This window comes from Dipodomys spectabilis, unplaced genomic scaffold (genome assembly GCF_019054845.1).
Source record: "Dipodomys spectabilis isolate Male_0828 unplaced genomic scaffold, ASM1905484v1 ptg000019l, whole genome shotgun sequence".
Lineage (NCBI taxonomy): Eukaryota > Metazoa > Chordata > Mammalia > Rodentia > Heteromyidae > Dipodomys > Dipodomys spectabilis.
In genome coordinates, this window is record NW_024870696.1 from 726,410 (window position 1) to 739,207 (window position 12,798).

General features: G+C 41.4%; 1 protein-coding gene across 1 annotated transcript in view; it reads left to right on the forward strand.

The window, feature by feature from the left end:
• The first annotated feature begins 303 nt into the window (after positions 1 to 303).
• Positions 304 to 12,798, forward strand: part of CUNH1orf21 (chromosome unknown C1orf21 homolog) — a 121,896-nt gene continuing 109,401 nt past the window's right edge. Inside the window, exon 1 of the mRNA XM_042674549.1 lies at positions 304 to 344. The gene's annotated coding sequence lies outside the window, so the exon portion shown is untranslated. The remainder of the gene's footprint in view (positions 345 to 12,798) is intronic.

Below are 12,798 nucleotides of genomic sequence, written 5' to 3' on the forward strand. Positions count from 1 at the left end.
GGCCAGCATGAAGACACTTACATGTTACTCACAGTGGAGACATTGAAGGCAGGTTGTTTAAAAAATGAGGAAGTCCTAGCTTACAATCCAGAAAACGACAAAGAAAAAGACAAAAGGCAATGAAGATAGCAGTCAAAAGTGCCTGGAAGGGCAGCAAAGAGCCTGGGCAGGGTGAGAATCACCATGGCCTCCTGGAGCTTGTGTTTGAGTGTCTAAGGTGGAGTGGAGCTGGTAGGGATGGTGTGCATCACCAGAGACTTCCCCATCCAGTGACTTTGCTTTCATTTTCATTTCCTCTGGCTGCTTCCAGTTTCCTCAGCTCCCCAAGGCTGCTAGCACACCAGGTAGGTCTTGCATCCCATTTCTCTGCAGCTCTTCTGCTGTCCCCTCAGCCCCTGCCCCCACACTAAGACTCCACACCCAGGACAGCCGGGCCAGGGAGGGTTCTGGGAGGAAGCAGCTCCTCTGGATTCGGTACTGCTTTTCTGTAGACATTCAGCTACAGATTTAACTCTGAGCTGTGCTGCTAGGTGGTCACTGAAATAGATGGGGTAGAGACCTGCAAGCAGTAGGAGGAAAGCCAGCCAGTGCGTCCCCAGATCCCAGCACCTGTCCTGCTTGTTTGAGCAGTGGCTTCCATGGTCAGGAGGGCCAAGTCCTCCTCCTGGATGGTGACATCAAAACCAGTCCACAAGCTGGGCCCTGGTGGCTCACACCTGTCATCCTAGCTACTCAAGAAGCTGAGAGCTGAGGGTTGGGATTTGAAGCCAGCCCAAGCAGGAAAGTCCTTGAGAACTCTCATCTCCAATTAATTACCAGAAAACTGGAAATGGCACTGTGGCACAAAGTGGTAGAGTGCTAGCCTTGAGCAAGAAGAGCTCAGAGACAGTGTTCAGCCGCTGAGTTAAAGCCCACAATTGATTGAAAAAAGAAAAAAGAAAAAAAAATTGCCATTTCAGCAGACCCTCAGCAGAAGTGGAGTTGTGAGGCTGAGGATGGGGCATGGTGGTAGAACACATGCTTAGCAGGTATGAGGCCCTGGGTGAAATGCCAGAAGCCCTTCTCCCATCAAAGAAAGAAAGAGGTCCTGAGATCAGAGAGGCTGTAAGACCACTGAACATGCTCCCGGACTCTTACTGGTACTCTGTTGCAGAGGAGATCAAAACGGGGTGCCCCCTCTTCTAAAGCTACTGCTTTGCCTCTCTCAGGCACCTGGACCTGAGTTAAATGTGCTGGCATCTAGAGTTGTGCCATCAATGTCTTCTAAGTCAGTGCCCGAGACCCCACAACTCCGTAAGCCAGTGGCTGTGACAGGTCGCAGAGGTAGAGTGCCGTGTGCACATGAGTGGCTCACTTTGATTTGTGGTGCTCGCACTGACCTCATGTGCTAGCTCCCCACTACCGTGTGAGGACAGGGGTCCTTCCCTGCCTCCAGCTGTGGTACTGAACTCGTAGTACCACACCTCTGCATGCTGTGCCACCCGGGCACCTCCGCCTTGCCCTCGAGCAGCTGGGCCTCTGGGCATGAGCCAGGCAGGCTGTGAACTCCTTGTGGCCTGCGGGCAGTGTGCTGGCCTAGCCCATCTAGTGGATGATCCCAGGGCCTCGCACACTCCCTCATGGGCCTGCTCAGTGGCATGTTGGTGGTGGCCGGCTGCTGATGCTTGGTGGGAAGGGAAGTCACTGGATTGAGTCTGAGGTTTGTGGCCTTGAGTACAGCACGTAGCCTGGTCTGCAGAGCCTTGGGACATTTGGGTCTCCGGGCCCTAGGGCACTGCCATCCCTAAGTCTGTCCCTCACCCTACTGCCTCCCAGCATTTGCTGAAGGCAATGAATGTTTAAGAAGGCTGCGGGTCTGGCTGCTGCACTTCTGTCTTATAGATTGATGATCTCAAGCTGTTCTGTTGATGTCACTGTGCATCTGTGTTTGGGGAGAGAGTATAAGAGAATGGTTAATCCAGCAAGAGCTCATTACGCCATGAATGATGAAGGGTAGGGCCTGGCTTATCCCTGTTTGATTTGCTTGCTTCATTGAGGAAAACAAATGACCGTGTCACCCTACTGAGAATTTCACTTTCTCCTTGACGTACAAATAAACAGCCTCCCATGTTTCATTTATTTTTGCCTGGAATGGTTGGTTTTTCAAAATACATTGTTTGGCTTCTTTCTTGGATTATGACCTTCATTATTGGATAAGGAAGGGAAGCCAGTAAAATGTGTGTGTGTGTGTGTGTGTGTGTGTGTGTGTGTGTGTGTTTCAAGAAATAAAGGACCCTTAACTTCTAATGCTCATTAGAAACCACACTGCTGCAAGTGGTGGTACACCTGTAATGCCAGCACTCAGGAGGCTGAAGTGGGAAGGTTGGGAGTTTGAGGCAAGCTGGGGTTTCATAGCCATGACATTGTTCAAAAAAATTCTTTTAAAAAAATTTTTGTTGTGAAAATACTGTACAGAGGGGTTACAATTACATGGGCAAGATAAAGAGTACATTTCTTATCAAGCATTGTTGCCTCCTCCTTTGTTTCCCCCTCTCCCCCACCCTCCCCCGGGCCAAAGTTATAAAGTTCGTTTTTCGACATAATGACTTGTATATCTCATTGTTGCAATGGGTCCACCTGTATCCCTATTTAAATGGTTTTGCCCTTCCCCTCATCAAATTATATCAACATCAAATACAATGAAAGCAGGGGTTATACCGTGGGGGAGGGACATACAAAGCAACAAAGAAATCATCTTTTAAATACGTTAGAAACAATCGCAAGAAAGAAAAACATTTGAATACAAATTTTTTTTAATTTATGGTTGAAACTAGCTGCGGTTATATATTTGAAGGGAATGACACAGGCAGATACAAAATGAATGTCCCTCCCCCATGGTATAACCCCTGTTTTCACTGTATTTGATGTTGGTATAATTTGGGGAGGGAAAGGGAAAAAACAAATTCTTTAAATAGGGATACAGGTGGACCCATTGCAACAATGAGATGTACGAGATTGGGTTGGGGGGGAGATGGGAGGGATGGGATGGGAAGGGGAAACAAAGGAGGAGGCACCAATGCTTGATAAGAAATGTACTCATTACCTTGCTCATGTAATTATATGGTATTTTCACAATAAAAAACCTTATTAATAAAAAAGAATAAAAAAGCAGTTAGATACAGTACCTCAAAAATAACTAAAAGCAGATATTTATGACAAGCTAGGTGAAAGAGTGGGGAGAATTCTTGTTTGTGCCCAGGGATAGGACTATGTAGAGTCATAGTGTTAACTTCATCATGAATTAGTACTTGGCAATGAACGCTGACAGAGTGTGGGTGCCAGCTATCCTGAACTAGAGGGAGATTTGGGAGTGTCAATTTTAGATATAGAAGTGTTTTATTTCTTTGCCTTTTTAATTCTTTCTCTATGATTTTTCTTCTATTCATACTTTTTATCATATGGACAAAAGTTTCTATTTAAAAATAACCTTTATTCAGAGAGTAATTTTACAAAATTGTAGTATAATTATACTACCACCATTTGACCTTTTTAAATCAGCCTCTAACAATTAGAAAATTTCATCTGTACTTTTGGTGAAGTTGATTTTATTTGAAAAATGATAATTGCCACAATATCCCCCCACCCCCTGCACATTTGGGCAATATGTCAGATCATCAATGTTTAACTTCCTACTCTGCACCCAGAGAGTTACACAGATTCAAAGACATCAAAAGCACAACTTGCCTTCAAAATTTATAAATGAGTTAGGGCACCAAGTCAAAATGTGCAAAAGTTAACCCGAAACATCAGCAGAGGAGATGTCCAAAGGCCATGTATATAATTATTTCCTAAATGAGAGCTAAATAATACTTTCAGAAGAAGGGATTCTAGTGGGCCCAGTGAGATGGAAACGGGAAGATACCTGTAAACATGTAGCAACGTGCGCAGGTGATGAATGAGCCCACGTAGGCCTGTGCTGGTGACTGCAGGGAAGCAGAGGACCTGTCCTGGGCTGATACTTCCCAGAGGTACAAGCCTTATTTCTGACCTTGGGGTAGAATTGAATGCCTGGAAAGGAGTAAGCAAGAGATGGAGTGTTTTCTATTCAAGAGGACTACGAAGAACAGCAAGGTAGTAGCTAAAGACTAGATTGGCTGGAGTGAGGGATTTGTACAAATCCAGGCGAATGAGTTTCAACTTTCTTCTTAAGAAATCCATTTGTGAATGTTTTTATCAAGTGCATATTCTGTTCTAAACCCCATTAGAATCTGGAGAAAATGCCAGGTATGGTGGTACATGCTTATAATGCTAGCACTTGAAGGGTCAAAGGAGGGAAATCACAAGTTTGAGGTCAGTCTGGGCTACATAGTGAATTCTAGACAAGTTGAGGTTACATAGCACAACTGTGTCTCAAAAAGGAAACAAATAAACAAGCTTGTGGTATATAGTAGGAAATAAGAAATACATAGACTAAAAAAAGAAAAAAGAAATACATAGACTATCTCTCAAGTTTACATTTAGACTCCTGGAAACGATAGTTAATTGGGAATTAGAAGTGTGCTGCATTGTGATGGTGGCTATGAAGGGAGTATACCATCAGGGACTCTGAGACCTTTGAAGGGAGGCACAAAAAGTTAGCAGGATGGGGAAGAGTGGGTAATGGCAGGCAAGGAGGTGGGAAGACAAAGCCTGCTACTCAACATATTGAAGACAGTTTGTTGAATTCTTGCTTTTTGCCTAGCAGGAGACACAAAAACATGACTTGCCCTCACAGTGTCTGTTTATGGAGAGCTAGCAAATAGAGATGTACTTTGGATAAGAGTTGGAGACAGAAAACTGAGAGATGTCATGAGATGACAGGCAGGCTATCTATGGAAACAAGGAGGCTTCCACTGCACAGATAGGGAGGAGGAAAGTCTGTGGTACCAGTTATTTTGAAGCAGTAGAAAAGGGCAACAATTGGTTTGCAGGGCTGGGTTCTGGGAGAACCCCTAAAAAGTCATCTACATTCCTTGATCATCTTTAGTTTTCTCATTTGTAAACTTGACCTCACTTGTCCCTGAAGAAATGCCTGACGCGAAAAATATGGGTATGTCAGTTCTTATTCCCAGATATATGAGTGAGGGGTGGAGGACTGGAGGCTGCAGGAAGCATCCAATACAATCAGCACATTAAGATTCTTAATGTATCTTTGTTGTGGAAAAATTAATGGGACCATTATGAATTTATGAAAAGTGATTTTTTTGGGGGGTCTGGTCGTGGGGCCTGAACTCTGGGCCTGGGCGCTGTCTCTCAGCTCTTCAGCTCAAGGCTAGCGCTCTACCACTTGAGCCACAGCGCCACTTCCGGCTTTTTTCTTTTTGCTTATGTGGTGCTGAGGAATCGAACCCAGGGCCTCAGGCATGCAAGGCAAGCACTCTACCACTAAGCCAACTTCTCAGTCCCGAAAAGTGATTTTTTTTACTAAAAATTTTTCATCATTTTCTGATGTTTTCAAAACAGCCAGGGGAATCAGACCATCCTGGTATCCATTGCACTCAACTAAGTGCATTTTTTTAAATGTTCAAGCAAACCAAAAACAAGCAGCAACAAATTAAAACAAACAAACAAAAAAAACAAAGACAAACATGTCATGGGGAAAAAATTATGAACACATAAAGGATTTGGAGGTTGGATCCAGAAAATGATCTAAAAGCGCCAATTTTAATTTGGATCCTAAAAATTCTTTAATATTTTCGAAGAGATCTTGGGAGTGGAAACAGCTTCATAGGCTTCTTTCTGGGGTGGTAAAATAGGGATGATGGAGGCGTGCAGGCCTCCTAGATACAGGAAGCATACATAGGTGTCATGTGTACTTTTTTAGTCTGCCGGAATATAGCCATCACAGGTAGACCATCCATTTCAGATATCAAGGACATTTAGGAACAAGGACATTTAGAACATGGTTAGATCTTCAGTTTAACTCATTTCCATTATACTTTCTTGTGAACAGAGAGCTTATGATCAAATATATATTAAGTCTTCTATTCAGGTGAAGACTTCAGGCCCTGCTTTCTCAGGTGAGGCCTGAGTGTAGCTGGCTTACCTTGGTACCAAACTGTGTAGCTTTTGTCATGTTCTTCCTGCCCATGTTGTCTACTTTTACTGATCTCATCACTCTGCTCTCTTTTTTAAGTATATGTAGGAAAGAATGTCATGTTCATTAACAACAGGACTTCAAATGGGGGGACCCTTGGACTGATTTGAAATAATTATTGTAGAGCAAGCTGCAATTTCAGGTAACACATACATGGTCAGTAGCTCAAGCCCTGTAACCCTATATGTTCTTCCCTGGCTGAATAACATTCAGGCTATGGAGAAGTTGCCTGCCCTTCCTTCTATGGTTTGTTCTGTGAGACCCCATTAACAATCAGGGCATGACAGCAAGTACAGTGGAAAAACTTCAGAATCACAAGCAAGTGTATGTCAGAAGCAGAGTCTAGGATATTCCAAGGACTGCTCATCACTCAGCTGACCCAGGCTTGTTCTTTCTGGGTCTCTCCTCTCCACATCATTCTTACTGTTTTCTCTTAATAAATGATTGCACAGAATATGTTTTGGGCTGAATGATACAAAATCAGTGAACTTCTCCAAAGACTTGTGCATTTCTTAAGAAGAGTATGAAAATGGTGATGCTTTAAAATAAAATGGTAGGCTAAAGGGACATTGGTGCTACCAAACAAACGACATTTTTCTTTTTGATTTGTTTGGCCTTTGGAGGACATCATTCTTAAATAGTTCTTTGTTATGCAAAACTAATCAAAGATTTCAATTCAACAAGAACAGAGAAGAACACAAAGACATTGATTTTGTAAATGAGTAAGTTTTAGATGTGTCTAGGATCCATGGAAGTGAGGAAGCATGTCCATGGAGGTCTGACTGTCTTGTCCATCTCAGAATTTCTGGTCTCTAATGACACAGTGAGAACAAATCAAGTTCTCAAAAATACTGTTGAAATTAATCTTTGCATCATTTTCTCAGGCCAACTATTCAGGTTTCAAATCAGGAATGTGGCTTACTCTGGTCTTGTGTGAAAGTTGGGGCTTTCTAATTCCATGCATGCTTTTCAGATGTGTGCTTGGTTTCTAGCCCCAGAAAAGTAATGGAGAGATTCATTCAGCCACAGTTCTCTACTGTGGTGTGTGGTATTAGAGAGGGTCAGCAACAGAAAGCTGACATGACAGTTGCCTCACTGCGCTCACCGTCATTCAATGTCTTATTGAGGCTCAGCTAACAGCAGTGTGTTGTGCTACATCTCTTGGGGCATGAAATGAAGCTGAGGGTTCTATTTAACTAGCTTGAAGCACCCTCTAACTCTCAAGAACAGCTTTGATCCTTTATCTCCCTGTAGTCTATATTAGTCCACTGCTATTTTGTTTCACTTCATTATACTTAGGAACCTGTAGCCCTATCTGAATGTTAGTTCTTCAAGGTCAGGAGAAATACCTGATTTTTATAATAGATCTCAACACACAGATTGCCTAGCATATTTTCTAGCCATTATGGAAGGATTGTGACTTGTTTGATCTGACTAAAATGAAAGTGTACTTTTTAGTAATTCATATTTATTCTCCCTTCATGTTTGTCACTTTTTGATTTCTGTTCCTTTCCATGTTCTTCTGTCTTTTCTTCTTCTATGCGAGTATGCTGGGGTTAGGTCAGCAGGGCCATTTTCAGAGTCCCCTGGGCAAATGAGTCTGTCCAGAAAACAAAGCAGTGGGCTGATGGGCAACTCCCTCCATTTTGCCTCCCAGATCCACACAAAAGAATGTTGCCTCACATTCTTGAGTACTTTCCTGACCATTTCATTATTTACTTAGATTTTCAATTCAAAAGGAGGAGGGAAAAACACATACCACTCTTAAAATAATTAATTTTTTGGATACTGACAAGGAACTCATACAAATTTGTCCTAAGTAACATGGTGAATTAGCAACATGGCTGTCAAGAAATCCTAGTTTTGGTTGACTCTTCATGAAAACACAAAATATAGAAGGTTCCCCTTGACATACATTGACAACTTCCCGCAAATATTCAGAATCTCCAAAGTGGAAAAAGGTAGACAACTCAGTGTCCAAAAAGACATGCCACTGGTCATGACTTTTGAAGGGCGAATCTAGAAGCTACATAAGTCTCTGGATAGGTCCATATTGCTGTGGATGTGAGGTTTTAATAAGGAGCTCTTCTACTTGCTCTGAAAAAAAATGTCAGCAATGCATGGATTAGGATTTACATATACAGGTAAAGCAAAAGTAGGGTTTTGAGGTGACCAATAATGACACAAAGCTCTTACCCTTAGCTTGAAGGACAGTTATTCCACAATTTTTTTCTAGCCAGTTCTCTGCAAAAAGCAATGTTAAAATTAATTTATATAAAGAAGAGGAAATAGCAGAGTCCAGCTTATACACAATTGAAGTCAATAAACTTAGGCCAAAACATTATTGATAATAATCTTAAGACCCTATAAGGTTTCTGGAACATTGGGGCTTCAAGCTTGCAGGTACAGCCTTTTGAAAAGAAAGGCATAAATTAATTGAGTCTAAGTGAAACCTGGCCTCTGTGCAAGAGTTCATTTTATCTTTAGTATCACCTCTTGGATATACGTGTACAGGTGGATTAGAGAATCCAAGAAAGAGGCTCAGGCATACAAAACCCAGCCTTGGTCCCAGGCAGGCCTGTGACAGCTAAGACAAAAGCTTGATATTCTTTTTTTTTAATTGTCAAGGTAATGTACAGATGGGTTTCAGTTACATAAATAAGGCAATGAGTACATTTCTTGTCAACCTTGTTACCCCTTCCCTCAATTTTCTCCTACTTTCTCTCCCTTCCGATTCCCCGCCAAGTTGTACAGATGATTTCCACCAAATTGTCTTGTATATTTCCCTGTTGCACTGGTTCCCCCTTGTCCTTTGTCTCACATTCTGTTGTTCCCCTTCCCTAATTCAAATAAACGTATATACAGTACCAGGGTACCAATATCAAATATGGTAACAACAGAGGATATACCATAGGGGGAAGAACATACAAAAAAAAAACAAAAAAAATCACATAGTACATTACAAACAACAACAAAGAAAAACCTCTTGTGTCCTTGTCTTGGAGTTCATTTCCCTTAAGATCATCTTAAATGGTCATTTGTACATAGCTATTGAGCTATTTTGCTCATCTGCTAAGGTTATCCTAGACATATATGAATTATTGCAAATAAGGGAAACCATGGGACCACTGTTGGTGGGAGTGTAAACTTGTTCAACCACTCTGGAAAGCAGGATGGAGGCTCCTTGAAAGATTCCACCTAGAAAAAACCAGTTGTTTAAGGATACAGGTGGACCTGTTGCAACAATGAGAAGTACAAGTTGTCATGTCCAAAACGAGCTTTACAATGTTGGTGCGGAGGGGGGGGTGTGCGGGGGGGGGGGGAAGGAGAAGGATTGGGATTAGGGGGGGAGGGGGGAGGCTGGGAAGGGATGTGAAGGGTAAACAAAGGAGGAGGCTGCAATGCTTGGTAAGAAATGTACACATTATCCTGCCCATGTAACTGTAACTCCTCTGTACAGTATGTTCACAAATTAAATTAAATTTAAAAAAAAAAAAAAAAAAAGATTCCACCTAGAACCCCCCTATGACCCAGCAATCCCACTTTTGGGCATTTACCCAAATGACCACAAACAAGGCCATTCTAAAGCTACCAGCACAACTATGTTTATCACAGCATTATTTACCATAGCTAAGATATGGAACCAACCCGGATGCCCTTCAGTAGATGAATGGATCAAGAAACTGTATGTAATGGAATTCTATGCTTCCATCAGAAAGGATGACACTGCCCCATTTGTTAGGAAGTGGAAAGACTTGGAAAAAATTATATTAAGTGAAGTAAGCCAGAGCTTGATATTCTTGTGCCTGATCCAGTGCTCTTCCCATTTGCATCTTGCCTCTGGGTCCCCATCTCTCCCCTGGAAATCCAGCAGAAAGGTGTCCTCCCAAATAGTTCTCATTATCAATGTATGGCTGAGAGACATCTCTATCCAATTATTAGGTGCACAGGTGTGAGTTTTCCTATAAAGGCAGAAGCCAAAATTCATGTATCTTTGGAGTTAATAGCATATTGTCACTTATTGTATCACCAAATGAATGTGAGAGGCAAAGAACTCATTGGGTGTTAAACCAGCAAACGCAGGCTAATAGGAAGGTTTGGCTTTTCCACATTATCTCCATGTCAAATGTGACAGCTCTTCATGTATTATTTTTAACATTCACAGTGAAATTTGAAATGGTGTTAACAGTAGCCCAAGGATACCGAAGCTTCAGGATTAGAAATCACTTTAAAGCTCCTTTTATCCCCCCCCCCCCTGCCCAGCCCAGTGGGCTTCTGCATTAACACTCATTACAGCAAAGCTGAGCAGATGGGCAAGCAGACTGATTAGTTATTTATATATATATATATTTTTTTTTCCTTTAAGTATCTTAGATGTTCGCTCTCTTCAATAAAAGAAAGGAGATTTTTAGATGTTGTTTTGATTTCCCTTTTTAAGCAGAAGTACAAAGGGAGGTACTTTGCTCCTGATCAGTTAGTAATGGGGCTGAATCCTTTCTTAACTGTAGACTTCAGAACTCTCTGAGTGTCCATTGCAATCAAAATTTCATTTTTCTCTAATCCCTACCTCCAGCCTCAGATATTACATCTAGGGTTTCTTTATGGAGTTTATAATTTTAAATTTACTCTTTAGAAGTACTTTTCTTGCCAAGGAAAATTATCAAAAAATATTTTGACTTGATTAATTAGAGGAAAGTGAAATTACTCTAACATTAGGTAAATAGAAATATTTTTCCTGTAGCTTTTTTTTTTTTTTTTTTTTAAAAAAAGGTCAATTGCTTCTTAGGTATGTTTCTCAAAAACAGATTGCTTATTTTAATCCTTGTATGTTTTATAAAAGTAAACTTTTTGACTAAACTATGCCTTCTGTTCAAAATAGGAAGGGAAATTTTTTTAAAAATCGTAATTTCTCCCTCTGGTACCAGGGCTTGAACTCATGGCTTCACACTCACTTGACTTGCAGGTGCTCTAACACTTGAGCCATCCCTTCAGCCTGGTGTTTTTTGGCTGTTTAATTGGAGATGGAGCCCTTCAGAGTTTTCTGCCTGGGCTAGCTTTGAACTGTGATCCTCCAAGTCTGTTGAATAGTTATGATTATAGGCATGAACCACCAGTTCCTGGGTCAGCCATCATATCTCACAAAAAGGCACACATATTCCTTGTATGTAATATGTGATATGTGGTTTAATGAACTTCTCAGGCTGGAACATAAAGCTCTGTTGACACAGTAATTTCACTATGATATCTAAATAGGCTTGAGTGTAAGGAGAGGAAGAACAAACACAAATGGTTTCACATTGGTCAATCCTTTAAAAATTCCAATTGGGTTTATAAATTCACTGATGTATGCTATCATAAGAAGGGGACACATCCTTAAAGGATAGAAGGCATGAAGCTAGGTTAGCTCATAGTCTTATGAGTTGCATTAGCTAATTACATGGTAGGGAATTTGTAGAGATACAACCATTTGTGGGAGAGTTCTACACAAAGCCACAGACAATTAATGGAGCCCTATATTTTTAGAGGTGCCTGATGCCTCCATCACACAGATTAGGTAGCTTAAAAAACATCCTCAGTGCCAGGTGCCAGTGTCTCATGCCTGTAATGCTAACTATGCACGAGGCTGAGATCTAAGGATCTTGGTTCGAAACAGGCCCAGTTAGAAGAGTCCCCTTGAGACTCTTATCTCCAATCCTGGAAGTGGCACTGTGGCTCAAGTGTTAGAGCACTAGCCTTGAGCACAAAATGGCTCTGGGAGAGTGCCCAGGCTGTGAGTTCAAGCCCCACAACTGACAAAAAGAAAAAACAAATCTTCAGTGAAACTTAGTTTTAGAAGCTACCATGAAACCTCAAAGAGATACTTCAGATTCATTCACACACAGTGATCTGCAACTTCAAGAAAAAGCGTTCTCTTAATATTTGGATAGCAGTCTCCGTATGCTTTTATAGCATCAGACTTACTTCTCTGAGGGCTGTGGTTTCTGAAAGGTAAATGAATAGAGGGTGTGGGTATTTGTGGGAAAAAAATAAAGCTAGAGTTTATGGGAATTAAAAGGAACCTGTTCTAGTAGCCTTTAGGTTACCTTCCTGAAGGTCTCTTTGGTTTGAGATCTCAGTGGAGTTGAGGTTAAGGGAAAGACTCTGGAGTAAACACGAAGACTTAGTACACCAGGACATAATAAATTATACAGGACTCTAGGCATTCACACACAGTGAGACCAAAGGAGGACTCTCTTATGGGTGGAACATAATGGTGCAATGCTTATGTGTCTTTGATCATATAATATTTATCGAAGTGAACTTCAGGAAATGGAAACAAGGGTTTTTTCTTTGTTGTTGTTATTTTTGCTTTCTTTTCTTTTTGTCTTGTTTGTTCAGTTATTTGTCTTGGGGAGGGTAAAATGGGACACAGAAATGGAGGGACAACAGGTAAACAAAAGCAGCAGTGGTAGTCACTAGACACTATGTTGAAAATTAACTATAGAAGCTGTGGGTAGGGATGGGAGGGAAAAACTAGGAGAGAGTAAGAGGGAAGGGGGGACACTGTCCAAAAAGAAATACGCTCTTTATCTGACTTATATAACTGTAACCCCTTTGTATCACTTTTATAATAACACAAAAAAATTTAATGAAGCCTTAGCATTATATTAGGCTACAAAGGAGATGCAATTCACAGATGTTTT